The 14,224-nt window shown below is 44.1% G+C and overlaps 1 protein-coding gene across 3 annotated transcripts in view; it reads right to left on the bottom strand.

Moving 5' to 3' along the window:
• The window catches only part of LOC126237364 (neutral ceramidase-like), a 563,642-nt gene extending 550,886 nt beyond the window's left edge, over positions 1-12,756 (bottom strand). For all 3 annotated transcript variants that reach the window (XM_049947432.1, XM_049947435.1, XM_049947437.1), the window contains exon 1: positions 12,628-12,756. The gene's annotated coding sequence lies outside the window, so the exon portion shown is untranslated. The remainder of the gene's footprint in view (positions 1-12,627) is intronic.
• Between the last annotated feature and the right edge of the window lie 1,468 nt (positions 12,757-14,224).

Genomic DNA, 14,224 nt, shown 5'->3' on the forward strand with positions numbered 1-14,224 from the left:
TCTGTATTACCCGTTTTTCTCTGTAACTTAACCCTACTTTTCTCAGAATTTCCAACATCTTGCACCATTTCATAATGTCGAACGTGATTTCTAGGTCGACTTATCCAAAGGACGAGTCTTGGTTTTTCTTCAGTTTTGCTTCAACTGTCAAGCGTCTTGCCAGAGCTGCCTCTCTGGTGCCTTTACCTTTCCTAAAGGCAAACGATCGTAATCTAACTGATCCACAATTTTCTTTTCTATTCTTATATATATAATCCTTGTCACTAGTTGGATGCATGCACTGTTACGTTGATGGTGTGATAGTTCTCAGAGATATCTGCTCTTGCTGTCGTCAAAACTGTATGGATGATATTTTTCCGAAAGTCTGATGGTATGTCACCAGTCTCATATTTTCTACATGACAGTCGTTTGATTTCCACTTCCACCTGTAATTTTAGAAATTCCAATGGAAAGTTGTATACGTTTTCTGCCCTTGTCTCGAGAGGTCTTTTGACTCTATAACTGGATCCCCTACGTTTTCAATATCGACTCCAATTCCTGCTCCTCTCAAGTCATAGAGGCGTTCATTGCACTCTTTTCTAAGAGGCCGCACTCTTCTATGCACTTAACAATAGACATGCGATTGCACTCTTAATGTTACCACCCATTTCAAAAAATGGTTCAAATGGCTCTGAGCACTGTGCGACTTAACTTCTGAGGTCATCAGTCGCCTAGAACTTAGAACTAATTAAACCTAACTAAGGACATCACACACATCCATGCCCGAGGCAGGATTCGAACCTGCGACCGTAGCGGTCGTGCGGTTCCAGACTGTAGCGCCTTTAACCGCTCGGCCACTCCGGCCGGCTACCACCCATTTCATCGGAGGTAGTTTTGAGTTTTCAACATGCAAGCTAAGTCCTCCGAAGATGACCTCTTTTTTTCAGCCATTTGGCTGTCCTTCATTTTCGGCTTCTTTAGTTCCTAAGGGATTTTTATTGCTGTATTCCTGGAGGAGGAAGCGTGGGACATTAGTGTTTAAAGTCCCGTCGACAACGATGTCGTTAGAGACGGAGGACATTCTCGGGTTGGGGAAGGATATGGAAGGAAATCGTGCCCTTTCAAAAGAACCATCCCGGTATTTGTCTGAAGCGATTTAGGGAAATAACGGAAAACCTAAATCAGAATGGCTGGACGCGGGTTTGAACTGTCGTCAAAAATGGCTCTGAGCACTATGCGACGTAACTTCTGAGGTCATCAGTCGCCTAGAACTTAGAACTAATTAAACCTAACTAACCTAAGGACATCACACACATCAATTCCCGAGGCAGGATTCGAACCTGCGACCGTAGCGGTCGCTCGGCTCCAGACTGTAGCGCCCAGAACCGCACGGCCACTACGGCCGGCTGAACTGTCGTCCTCCCGAATGCGAGTCCAGGGTGCTAACCACTGCGCCACCTGGCTCGGAGCTGTATTTCTGTATTCCTGTCATTTCCTTAGTAATTTCTTCTTTCGTTGATGAACCGAAGTATTTATTCTTTTATTCAAAGTTTTTTCGCAGTTACCTTCCTCGTACCTACGTCTGACTGTCCAACTTGCGACTTCTTAGGGATCCATTTTGATGTTGCTGTTTCTCTACTAGTAACACAGTGTTTCCGCCTCCTTTCCTATTGTCGAGTCCGCGTCCCGTGACATCTAGTGGCCATTTGCGCGTTATACAGGGGCGCCCGGATGTTTTCATCTGATAGTGTATATCCCGCAAACCACAGTACAGTTCCTGTCGGAGGATATTTCGTACTAATGCTTGCGTTTTTCGGTCCTGTTTTATTCACTCACCGAGCGAGGGAAAAATACGTCTCTGTATCCCTTTGTAGGTGGCCAAGTTTAATGATCCCCACGCAGTACCACTGTCTCACGGTTTCTGTCGGGTACAGGTTCTCCAAATTAACCTAGCAATGTTTCGCGAGAGAAACCGAGCGTGACAGAGCAGCGTTAAGACAATGGACTCGCATTCAGAGGATGGTGGTTCGAATCCCCATCCAGTCGTCCAGATATTCAGATTTAGGTTTCAAGTGGTTTCCTTAAATCTCCTAAAGCAACTGCCTGGATAGTGTCTTTCAAAAGTACATTGCTCATCTCCTTCCCCAACCTACCGAATTTCGAACAAGAAAAAAGGAAGATTAGGATTAATCCCTAACGTCCCGTCGACGTCGAGGTCATAAGTGATGCAGCAGAAGGTCGGATTGTTTTGGGGATGGGGAAGGAAACACGCGGGCGTTTGCCGGGAGGCGTTTAGGGAAATCACGGAAAACCTAAATTTGGATGGCCGTGCGTGGGTTTGAACCGTCTCCCTCCCGAATGCGAGTCTAGTGTGCTGACCACTGCACCACTTCGCTCCGAACGGAAATTCGGGTTTGTGTCCCGTCCCTAATGACCTCGTCACCGACGGGACTTTAAAACCTAATCTTCCTTCCGTTCTTTTTTTCCAAATTTTCGCGTTTCAGTATCCCGACCATTTTCGTTACACTTCCATAGAGACTGTGCAGAACTGTTACAGTCGTAGGAATAGGTCTGTCAATTCGTTTAGTGCCTGTAGTCACATACTTTTAATGAGTACTCCAAACGGTGGTAAAATACGCTAGAACTGATCGCAATAGCGTTTTACGTGCTGTTTGCTCTACATATGCACCGCAGTTTTGCAGAACTTTTCAACTTTTTCAATAAATCTTCGTATTCTACTCGTCTTGCCCACTACACATTTTACATATTCGTTCTTTAGTATTACCCCTAACTACTTACACGATCGGTCCTTCCCGCCGGAGGTTCGAGTCCTCCCTCGGGCATAGGTGTGTGTGTTGTTTTTAGTATAAATTAGTTTAAGTAGTGTGTAAGTCCAGGGACCGATGACCTAAGCAGTTTCGTCCCTTAGGAATTCACACACATTTGAATATTGGAACTTAGGCCTGTGTTCGCGAGAAAACGCGCAAAAGCTTCGTGAAAGGTGAGACTATTTAAGAGAAACAGTTTCTCTCACACTAACTTTATTTCACAAACGTTTTTTTTTCCGTAAACGAAACGAGGGGAAAAAAATTATTCATAAGAAGACTTTATCTTGCAGTAATGTTTGAACTCCTTATCTTCGACATTTTCTTGAGCAGTCGTTAAGACGTTGCTTTCATGTGACGCTATCACTCGGTTCACAACTCTCGTCTAGATGCAAGGATTAAACGTGTGTCAGCTGAAATCGCCTGAAGATGCCGTGTAGGACGCGCGTTGAAACGTTGGTTCAGATAACGATGGCACTCGGCCGATTCCATAGGCCACTGAAGAAAAAAAAACTTATAATGGAAATGACATATTCTTGCGATTTTTAAAATTATAATATGATACTTTAGAATAAAAATTTGATTAAAAAAGGCGTCTCTTCCATTAGTTTTTCATAATTAAAACTCAATATTTAAAACATAATTTTTATCAATCTTTGTGATAGCAAAAGTGTATTGTAATTAAGGAATGGACTTTTAAGTGCTAAAAAATTTTAAATTACATTATTTTTATGTAGGAAAAACATAAGAATATGCACAAAAATAGAAAAATATTTTGTTTCACTATTGTAAAATGTACATACTTTCGTTGAAAAATCAGTTACAAGTCATGCTAACGCATTAGTGGATTGAAGCAAGCCGCTATTGCAGTAGATCACGAATACTTTCTCCAAGTTTTCCACTACAAATCAATGTCGGTTGTCTCGAAACAATGCACGATACTGGGAGCTGTTGCTTTCAACATCACACGACGATAGTCTTTCACATCTCATTTTCAATTTCACCAGCATCTACTACTCCTCCCAAAACCTTGGCAATTTCACACTTCATATGAAGTCCACCATTTTCGTTTTCGAACACACTTCTAAATTTCTTCTATTTAACAGCTTCCATTTTCGGGGCTTTGAGTGAATCAATCCACGTGTGGTGGAAGTCAGTACATTTGCGAAAGAAGGTCATTCAAATTCCTTTCAGATAATATGTCTACGCTAGAGAGTTTTTGCTAAATTTAAAAATTAAAAGAAAGAGAAGTGAAAAATTATGTTTTTAACAGAAATTTTTAAGATGTTTATTTACTTAAAATATATAAATAATTATGTATTTTAATGTAAAACAGATTTTCGTATACGATTTGTGTGTGCTCTTTCGGAATTTCTGTGTTAGTTATAGTCTTTTATCTATGAACAAAAAGTATTTATTCATGTACATATCCGTTCCCTAATCTTAATAAATTGTGTCAACGGGTACAGGTGAAAGGACACGATACTAGAAGAATACTGTCTCAGTAAACGTAACTCCGCAAATAAGTTGTTTGCGATACGTTTGTGACTTTATGATTACCAGTCACTGCTGATGTGATTCTGTATAAACGTCACACACAGGTCCGTCGATTGGTTTTTGTTTACATTTTGGAGACGCGGAGCTGTGAACAGAATGGATACGACAGCTCAGTACACAGTCAGAGTAACACCCACGTCCGTTGTTTGCGGAGCGCCAGTTGTGTCAGACGAGTGTTGGTGGTAATACGGAAACGAGGCCTACGAGAAAGAGAGGCCGCGGCGCGTACTTCACGAAGGTAGTCCTGCGCTCGCTACCTCGCTCAAATCAGCAGACAAACTACGTTTCTACACCTGTTAACTCGTAACCAGGCGTGTCCGTACAAACGAAAACTGAATATTCTACTGGAATCCGCTATTATGGAATCTTACTATTATTACTCCTATAATGATGGGAAGTCCATGAGCCTACGTATAAATTGTTACGGCTGTACTGGCGTAACAAAAAATAAAATCACGCTAAAATGATTATCAGTTGCATAAGGCACCACTTCCAGCATGTAATGAGCACAGTTAAGCAGAAGAGACTAAATGCTATAAACAAGCCGTTATACCATTTATATCGAGTATTGATCTTAAATTAAAGTTTGTTGTGGTGCTGTTTGTAAGACTTCATAATAGCAGAGTCCAGTGGAAGATGCAATTCTCGTTAGTACTTACACGCCCAGCTGCGCGTTAACAGGTTTAGAAACGCATTCTGTCTGCTGAGCTGAGCGAGCGAGCAAGTTCAGGACTACCTTCGTGATGCACGCGCCGCGGCCTGTCTTTCTCGTGGGCTTCGTATGGAACACTACTGTACTGAGGCGTATGCGGATATGCGTTCCATGTATGGTAGGGCTAACGGCAATATACGGGAGGCTGCCCGCTTGTACCAACAAGCATACGTTGCCTAAGTGTCCAATGTTTACTAGGGTGCATCAGCGCTTCTGAGAAACTGGAAGCTTTGCACACACTGCAGGAGCGGGTAGACTTGCACGATTTACACCTGTACTTGAAGATGTTGTGCTGGAAACAGTCGAACCCTCTCTAGGAATCTCGACGAGGAGACTCGTCACACGAATTTATGGAACGAGCCAAAGTAGTGTTTTAAGAGTAACACATCGCAATGTAATGTACACTTAACCATCTCCAACGAGCTGTGTGTCTTAGTGAGGCGGACTTTGGTCCAAGCCTAACGTTCTATTAGTGACTGTAACAGCAAGTTCTGGGCAACCCTACGTTTAATACTAACATTGTTTCACTGATGAAGAAGGGCTCATTTGTGATGGCGTGCTCAGTTAAAATAATTCTCACGTTTGGAGTCATTTAGGCTCCAGCCAGTATGCTCTGCATGAGTCTTCACATTATCCACGTTTCTCATTGAATGTGTGGTTAGGGGTACAATGTGATCGGTTTATTGGGCCGTGTGTGTTACCAAAAACTCAGTGGACGGAATCACCCTCGATTTCTGCCACATCATCTTGCAACACTGCTTGCGGATGTTCCCTTACAGCAACGACACGGGATGTGGTACATGAGCGATGTAGTATTGGCACATTTTTCTGCTATTGTGAGACATCTAACGCACCGATAGGCCAAAGCTGGACTGGACGAAGAGGACCTGTAACGTGACGTCCAACATCACCTGATCCGAATCCCATGGATCTTTGTGTTTGGGACTACCTTAAAGACGTATTGTATACCACTCTGGTTAATACGGCTGAAAAATTGGAGCAGAGGCTATTCGATGCTTGTCAAAAGCTTGTAAATGCTCCAGATCTGTTTGAAGATTCGAAACTCATTGTGGCGACTGGTACAAGCTTGCCTCCGTGTACAAGGATGACACTTCGAACACTTCCTTTAACTGCGAGTACTGTCATGTGACTATTGTCGAGTTCGTTCAGAACACCTGTACTTCTTAAAAGAAAGGTCAGCGTAAACCGTAATATTGATGTTTTATTGATAGCAGAATCGGTTCTCAGTTTTGGTTATTGATAACTTAATACCAGTGTCTGAGTTTAATTTGTAGAGCACTGAAGATGATCACTATGTGGTCGAAAATCGATTCTGCTATCAATAAAACATCAATATTACGTCCAGCGCTGACCTTCCTTTTAATTTAACATATATGGTCGTTGTGCACTCAGCACTCCATGGAGTCACGAATCAATAACCTGTAATTCTGTTAAAGTATCTCTAATAACTTTCCTTAATGTTGTACAGTACTGCGACCTTTTCCTAAATAAGATGACGTTTCCACAGAATCCAGTCAGCGGTGGCAGGTAACCAAAAAGTTACAATATCTCGCAAACAGTTCGTTTGCGGACCTGCGTTACTTACGGCATCGTGTACATTCAACTGTATGCGTTTACGCCAATAATTATGATACACTCTGTAAATTTGATATATAATCTCAGTTGTGTTAATGAGATAATAGGGCAACATTGACCCGGAATAAATTGGACAGCAAGAAAATGCTTGAAGTACGTCTTACGCAGGTCCCTCTTCGACATGAAAAAAAAATAAATCCTGTTGACACTTTTATTTACGAAGTTGGCCGTAATGAAACAGTTTTTCAAGTAGCTGAGCGACAAGTTTTCTCGCCTATCAGAAGAAAAAGTGAGAGAAGGCGTATTTGTAGGACATGCAAGCGGAAAATAATTTTAGATTCCAGTAATAAAAACATATTTCCCTGTGCAATCGGAGAAGATTTCATCGATAAACAGACCAAGTTACGCATGTAACCACTTACCCTTGTCATACAGAGGCAAAGAACTAAGACCAAAGGAAGTTACTGAGACACTGTTTCGTTCACAATTTATGAGGTATCAAAATTTCTGGTGGTAGTAAGTGTACGTCTCTGACTTCAGTAAGTCCTTACATCATTTTTTTTCTTTCTATCTTTTCGATATGCGTGCTGATATTTTTATTGTTCTCCAGTACATAATTTCGCGTGGGCTTTCCTCAGCTTCTCTGGTTTATTGACAGCCTTCGTATTAGTCACTTTGTGTCGAGATATTCGCTTCTCGTCACCTGCCGAATAAGGGCCCGTTCTCATATCTGACTATAAAGCGTTCCATTAAACGAGGGAACATTATGATATTCACTCAGTGACAACAGGAAGACAAAAAACAACATAACCTTAGAGGCGAGAGAGACTTGAACAGTAGCCACTATCATAGAGTGTGCTGCTATATTTTGGGGCAATTCTGTGTACACACCAAGAATATTCTTAGGTCAGAATAGGGCGGAGAGACTGATCTGTATCAGTTATCGAAATTCGTGTAAGTTGTTGTTCAGGTGTCTTGGAATTGCAACTATGTCATCCCCGTATGTATATTTCATCACACAAGTTGTTTTTGACAGTACTAACTCACTCAGAGAAAAATAGAACAGTCATTCAGTGAACATTAGACGACAGTTGGCTAACACTTCCTTCAGCGTTGTGCAGAATGGCGTGTATTATTCAGCAGTTTCATTTTCAATAAGCTGCCAGCAAAACTGAAAAAAAAATATTCAAATCCAAGTCGAAAAGATTCCTTATGGCTCATTCTGTACGCAAGTTCCTCACATTTGTTGAGAGCTTTTCCGTGCAGTGTGTTGTTGTTTCGTACACTCTCTTTTTGTTTCGCGTTCTACTAAATTTTTAATTCTTGGTTTATAAACATTCTAGTTGTCATACTCTAATATATATTCTATGACTAAGTGGGTCATATGGTCTCATGGAGATGCATAAATGAATAAATAAACAGATAAATAAATGAACAGACGGAGGCTTTGTAGTGCGGGATTAGCCGAGCGGTCTTAGGCGCTGCAGTCATGGACTGTGCGGCTGCTCCCGACGGAGGTTCGAGTACTCCCTCGGGCTTGGGTGTGTGTCCTTAGGATAATTTAGGTTAAGTAGTGTGTAAGCTTAGGGACTGATGACCTTAGCAGTTAAGTCCCATAAGAATGAGATTTTCACTCTGCAGCGGAGTGTGCGCTGATATGAAACTTCCTGGCAGATTAAAACTGTGTGCCCGACCGAGACTCGAACTCGGGACCTTTGCCTTTCGCGGGCAAGTGCTCTACCAACTGAGCTACCGAAGCACGACCCACGCCCGGTACTCACAGCTTTACTTCAGCCAGTATCTCGTCTCCTACCTTCCAAAGGTCCCGAGTTTGAGTCTCGGTCGGGCACACAGTTTTAATCTGTCTGGAAGTTTCAAGTCCCATAAGATTTCACACACATTTGAACATATTTTTGGAGGCTTTTTAGCGTACGGGGGGTTTCCCAGCTGCGCTATGAACTGTTGTTCAAGGCCACGACCAGCTTGGTAAACGTCCCTAGAGTCCCTGGCAAACTCGTAAAGGTTCGCCGTGCGGAATAGCCGTTCGGTCTAGGCCGTCTTGTCGCGGTCGGAGCGGCTCGTCCCGTCGGAGGTTCGAGTCCTCCCTCGGCCATGAGTGCGTGTGTTGTCTTTAGCGTAAGTCAGTTTACGTCATATTAAGTAGTGTGTAAGCCAAGGGACCGAAGACCTCAGCAGTTTGGCCCTATAGTCCTTACCACAAACTTTTTTTTTCATGAAGGTTCGGACTATATGTGTGTAACGACCTTAACGTAGCCAATCGGGCCGAGTTTCGGCGTTTCGAAAGAGATACGTCCCAGATAGCGTCTTCAATTGAAACTGGTCCTCCAACAAGCCACCTACCTCTACAGAAATGTTCTACAAATGGTTGGTTCAAATGGCTCTGAGCACTATGGGACTTAACATCTGTGGTCATCAGTCCCCTAGAACTTAGAACTACTTAAACCTAACTAACCTAAGGACATCACACACATCCATGCCCGAGGCAGGATTCGAACCTGCGACCGTAGCAGTCGCGCGGCTCCGGACTGAGCGCCTAGAACCGCTAGACCACCGCGGCCGGCGAAATGTTCTACATTACCTTGTTAGTCATTATATTTGTCCCATTCTTGTATCAGTTTCTAAGTCCACATTCTGTAATGCTTCAAAGTTCTTCTTCAGGACTATAGACCCTTCTGTGGCACATGTTAAAATATATCTTCAGGAACTAATTTCTTTGACGAATCTGTTACGTGCAAGGTAAATTCCTACGTACGAATACTGCCCATAAGATACTCATTTAATAGATCAAACGCTTTTTCTTGCAGCAGACGACAGCCACACGATCAGAGCAAATGAAAAAATCTAGATCGACGTCTGTACTGCACAAATTAGTATAAAAGTACCATGGCAGTACGTACATTTTCTTTCCTCTAGTCCCAGTCATGGATGGACCATGGAAAGAATTAGAACTTGTGTGCTACCGGTGGGAAATATTTACTGTCATCATTGTGGCCACAGTAGGATTAATAGAAGGTGGGTAAATTTTTTTGTAGGTTATGTCCGAAAAATAGTATTGCAACAATCTAAGTTTGCTCTCGATATCAGGGGCCTTTAGTCCAGCTTCAACCAGTTCAGATTTTCCAATATTTTCGTTGTTCTCACCCGTCAGTGAAACAAGATACGGCCATTCACGGCTGCCAGTCTTTGTATCTACGACAGGGAACATCCGGTGTTAGTTCAAGCAGACATGGAATTCACACGCATTGTGCCCTGATGATCCAGACGGATAATAATCGAAGGGCCTTGACCACGGACCTTGTAAAGCGGTTGATCCACATGGGGGCAACTCTACAATGATTTTTGACGGTAGTGATAAAATGCATTACAAAAAATTGATTCATTATATATTTTTACAAAAAAATGAAAACTGCAGCACAAGATACGCAAAACTAGTTCATTACATCTTCTTCGCTGAAACATAATATTTTATGGGGCTCAAACATTCATTTAAAATAGAAAGAGAGGCATAGCATCAACGGGCAGGAAGATCCAAAAGAAGTGAGGAAAATCTTGTGCCCAGAAGAGAGTGAAGAAGAAACATACAGACTATAAAAAGCAAATACGCCAGTTCAATAGTATACGGAGATTTCGGATTTAAAAAGAAAAGAAAAAAAGAAACCGCATGCGAAAATTCTATGGCCGTATGAAAAGAATTGAAATAAGTTGTGGATTTCTATGGACCACTAAAAGACGGCCTAAAAAGAAGTAGCCTTTAATTTTACTCTCTCTCTTTTGGTGACCATGGCCCTCGATAGAGAAAATTTTTTCTTGTGACATCTTCGGATTCGCAAGGCAGAAACATTTCTGTGTTGATGCACTGCGAATGTGGATAAGGTGGATCAAGTGGAACTAATTTGAAGTAAAGCAGACAAGGCCGAATGTTTTATTTAATTTACATTTTATTTTTATTTTTCGCAGTAATTCGATTAACTGTTATACAAAGGATGTTATAAAGGTACTCGAGTTCTTGCCAGTCTCACTGCTGACCATACAGCTACTGACTCAGCTTTGTGCATCGTCTTCACATGGCTTCTTCTTCCTCTTTTGATGGCGAGAGAAACTGAGGGCGTATTAAATATGTAAATGATCAAAATAGCTCTTAACATGTAGCAAAATATGTCATAACAAAAAATATAATCGTTACTTTAAATCACGAAACTAAACCGATCAATCTACCTCGCAGTTTCGAGTAGGTGTAATATGACAAGCGATAACACAGTAGGAAAACAAGTTCAAATATTTTGCATAAATATTCACGAATTGATCAACGGCCAGGAACAAAAACTCAAGAAGGCAGTAACCATTTGGTCTGAGGGTAGAAAAGAAATCCCATCAGGAGACAATGAAAGTAATATGGACACACAGAATGGCTGGGAGAGAATTCTGAAATGATGGTTGTTGTACATGACTTGTTAGTGTGTGTGTGTGTGTGTGTGTGTGTGTGTGTGTGTGTGTGTGAGACGAGCATAAAATGAGAAATGTAAATTCAGTGCTATCAGTAATATGACCTCTAAGCAAACTATCCAGCATATAATGAGTATATTCCAAGACCTACTGGGTTGTTAATATATTAGGTTCGTGCGCAAGTTCGTGGCGTTTTTGTTTTACATGTTGGCATTCCGGTTGCTATGGGATTATTTACCGACTGTCTTTTCTACTTGTAGTTCATTGTTTCTATTTCAGTTTACATAGTGTCATTTGGTAATTTGGAGATAGTGAGTGGAGCTGTGGCCGCTAGAAGATGGAGTGCCAAATGGAGAAATCGGAACATTTCGGACGTATTCTTCTGTTTGAGTTCAATGGTGGAGTGGTAGCAGTGTAGGAAGCCGGAAACATTTGTACCGTGTATGCCATCAACAGAGGCTGGATTTAACGTTAGTGACACTCCATGTTTAGGTAGATCTTCGGGGTTTGATGAAGATCATTTAAACGCATTAATCCGCAATTATCCATACCAGGGTACTCGAGAATTGACAGATGTGGTGAACTGTGATCATTCCACAATAGCGCGACATTTGCGTGGAATGCGGAAGGTTCCGAAATCGACTGTATGAGTACCGAATGCTCTAAGCCAAAAGCACAAAAATCATCGGGCGGACATATGAGCATCTCTGCTTGCCAGTCATAAATTGGCTCATGAACAACGCCGACTATTCCTATCCCGTATCGTTACTGGTGACGAGAAATGGTGTATATATACTAACACAAGGAAAGGAAAGGAATGACTGAACCCAAACAAAGCAGCAACTCGCCATACAAAGACCTGCGCGCATCCACAAAAGATAATGTTATGCATCTGGTGGAACAGCGTCGGTGTGGTGTACTACGAATTGCTTCCCCGAAGTATAAACGTCACTGCTAACATTTACTGCCAAAAACTGAGACGTCTTGTAGACGCAATCCAAGAACAACGACCAGGAAGACTGCGTGAAGTGACCCTACTCCACGGTTACGCCCACCTGCTTTCTGCTAGACTGACAATAAACACTATACTAGAGTTGAATTGGGAAATCATTCTTCACCCACCTTTTCACCTGATCTTGCACCCTCAGATTTGTCACCTTTTCAGCTGTCTATCGAAAAACGTTCAAGAAATTTCCTTTGCAGATGAAAATGCATTCCGAACGTGGATCGACGAGTTCTTCGTCTCGAAGCTAAGTGATTTCTACAGTCGTGGAGTCGAAAAGTTACCCCGGCGACTGCAGACTATTGTAAATAGTGAAGGAGAATATTATGTTGATCAATAAAGTTTCTACTATGTGAATATATTGTGTTTATTACACTTACGGGAAAACGCTACGAACTTGTGCACCAACCCAATAATAACGAGAAGGTAAGAGGCAAAGTTTTTTTTCCGAGTCCCACATATGTGGGGCGCTGAGCGAGCGCGCACTGTACCTATTGTCAGCGGCGGACAAGCAGCGGGCTTTCAGAAGCCGGAAGCGCTGCTCAGCTGTTGTTGTTGCCGTTAGCTGCCGCGCGCATGCGCACCGCACCGCCAGACCGCGCGAGACGCACTGGCCGAGGAGCGGGCCGTGTCCCGCTGAATGCGCCAGCCGCCACGTCACGTGACCGCCTTACATCAGGCGCGCAGCTGAGTCTGTGGGTGTCTAGGGCAGCGATAACGCGTGCTCGGTCGGTGGCTGCGACTCAACGAGAGCGCTATTGGGTGCCGCGCTGCCGCGGGAACATGATATCACGTCGCTCGCATGGAGTATGTACACTCCTGGAAATGGAAAAAAGAACACATTGACACCGGTGTGTCAGACCCACCATACTTGCTCCGGACACTGCGAGAGGGCTGTACAAGCAATGATCACACGCACGGCACAGCGGACACACCAGGAACCGCGGTGTTGGCCGTCGAATGGCGCTAGCTGCGCAGCATTTGTGCACCGCCGCCGTCAGTGTCAGCCAGTTTGTCGTGGCATACGGAGCTCCATCGCAGTCTTTAACACTGGTAGCATGCCGCGACAGCGTGGACGTGAACCGTATGTGCAGTTGACGGACTTAGAGCGAGGGCGTATAGTGGGCATGCGGGAGGCCGGGTGGACGTACCGCCGAATTGCTCAACACGTTGGGCGTGAGGTCTCCACAGTACATCGATGTTGTCGCCAGTGGTCGGCGGAAGGTGCACGTGCCCGTCGACCTGGGACCGGACCGCAGCGACGCACGGATGCACGCCAAGACCGTAGGATCCTACGCAGTGCCGTAGGGGACCGCACCGCCACTTCCCAGCAAATTAGGGACACTGTTGCTCCTGGGGTATCGGCGAGGACCATTCGCAACCGTCTCCATGAAGCGGGGCTACGGTCCCGCACACCGTTAGGCCGTCTTCCGCTCACGCCCCAACATCGTGCAGCCCGCCTCCAGTGGTGTCGCGACAGGCGTGAATGGAGGGACGAATGGAGACGTGTCGTCTTCAGCGATGAGAGTCGCTTCTGCCTTGGTGCCAATGATGGTCGTATGCGTGTTTGGCGCCGTGCAGGTGAGCGCCACAATCAGGACTGCATACGACCGAGGCACACAGGGCCAACACCCGGCATCATGGTGTGGGGAGCGATCTCCTACACTGGCCGTACACCACTGGTGATCGTCGAGAGGACACTGAATAGTGCACGGTACATCCAAACCGTCATCGAACCCATCGTTCTACCATTCCTAGACCGGCAAGGGAACTTGCTGTTCCAACAGGACAATGCACGTCCGCATGTATCCCGTGCCACCCAACGTGCTCTAGAAGGTGTAAGTCAACTACCCTGGCCAGCAAGATCTCCGGATCTGTCCCCCATTGAGCATGTTTGGGACTGGATGAAGCGTCGTCTCACGCGGTCTGCACGTCCAGCACGAACGCTGGTCCAACTGAGGCGCCAGGTGGAAATGGCATGGCAAGCCGTTCCACAGGACTACATCCAGCATCTCTACGATCGTCTCCATGGGAGAATAGCAGCCTGCATTGCTGCGAAAGGTGGATATACACTGTACTAGTGCCGAC

This window comes from Schistocerca nitens, chromosome 2 (genome assembly GCF_023898315.1).
Source record: "Schistocerca nitens isolate TAMUIC-IGC-003100 chromosome 2, iqSchNite1.1, whole genome shotgun sequence".
NCBI classification, from domain to species: domain Eukaryota; kingdom Metazoa; phylum Arthropoda; class Insecta; order Orthoptera; family Acrididae; genus Schistocerca; species Schistocerca nitens.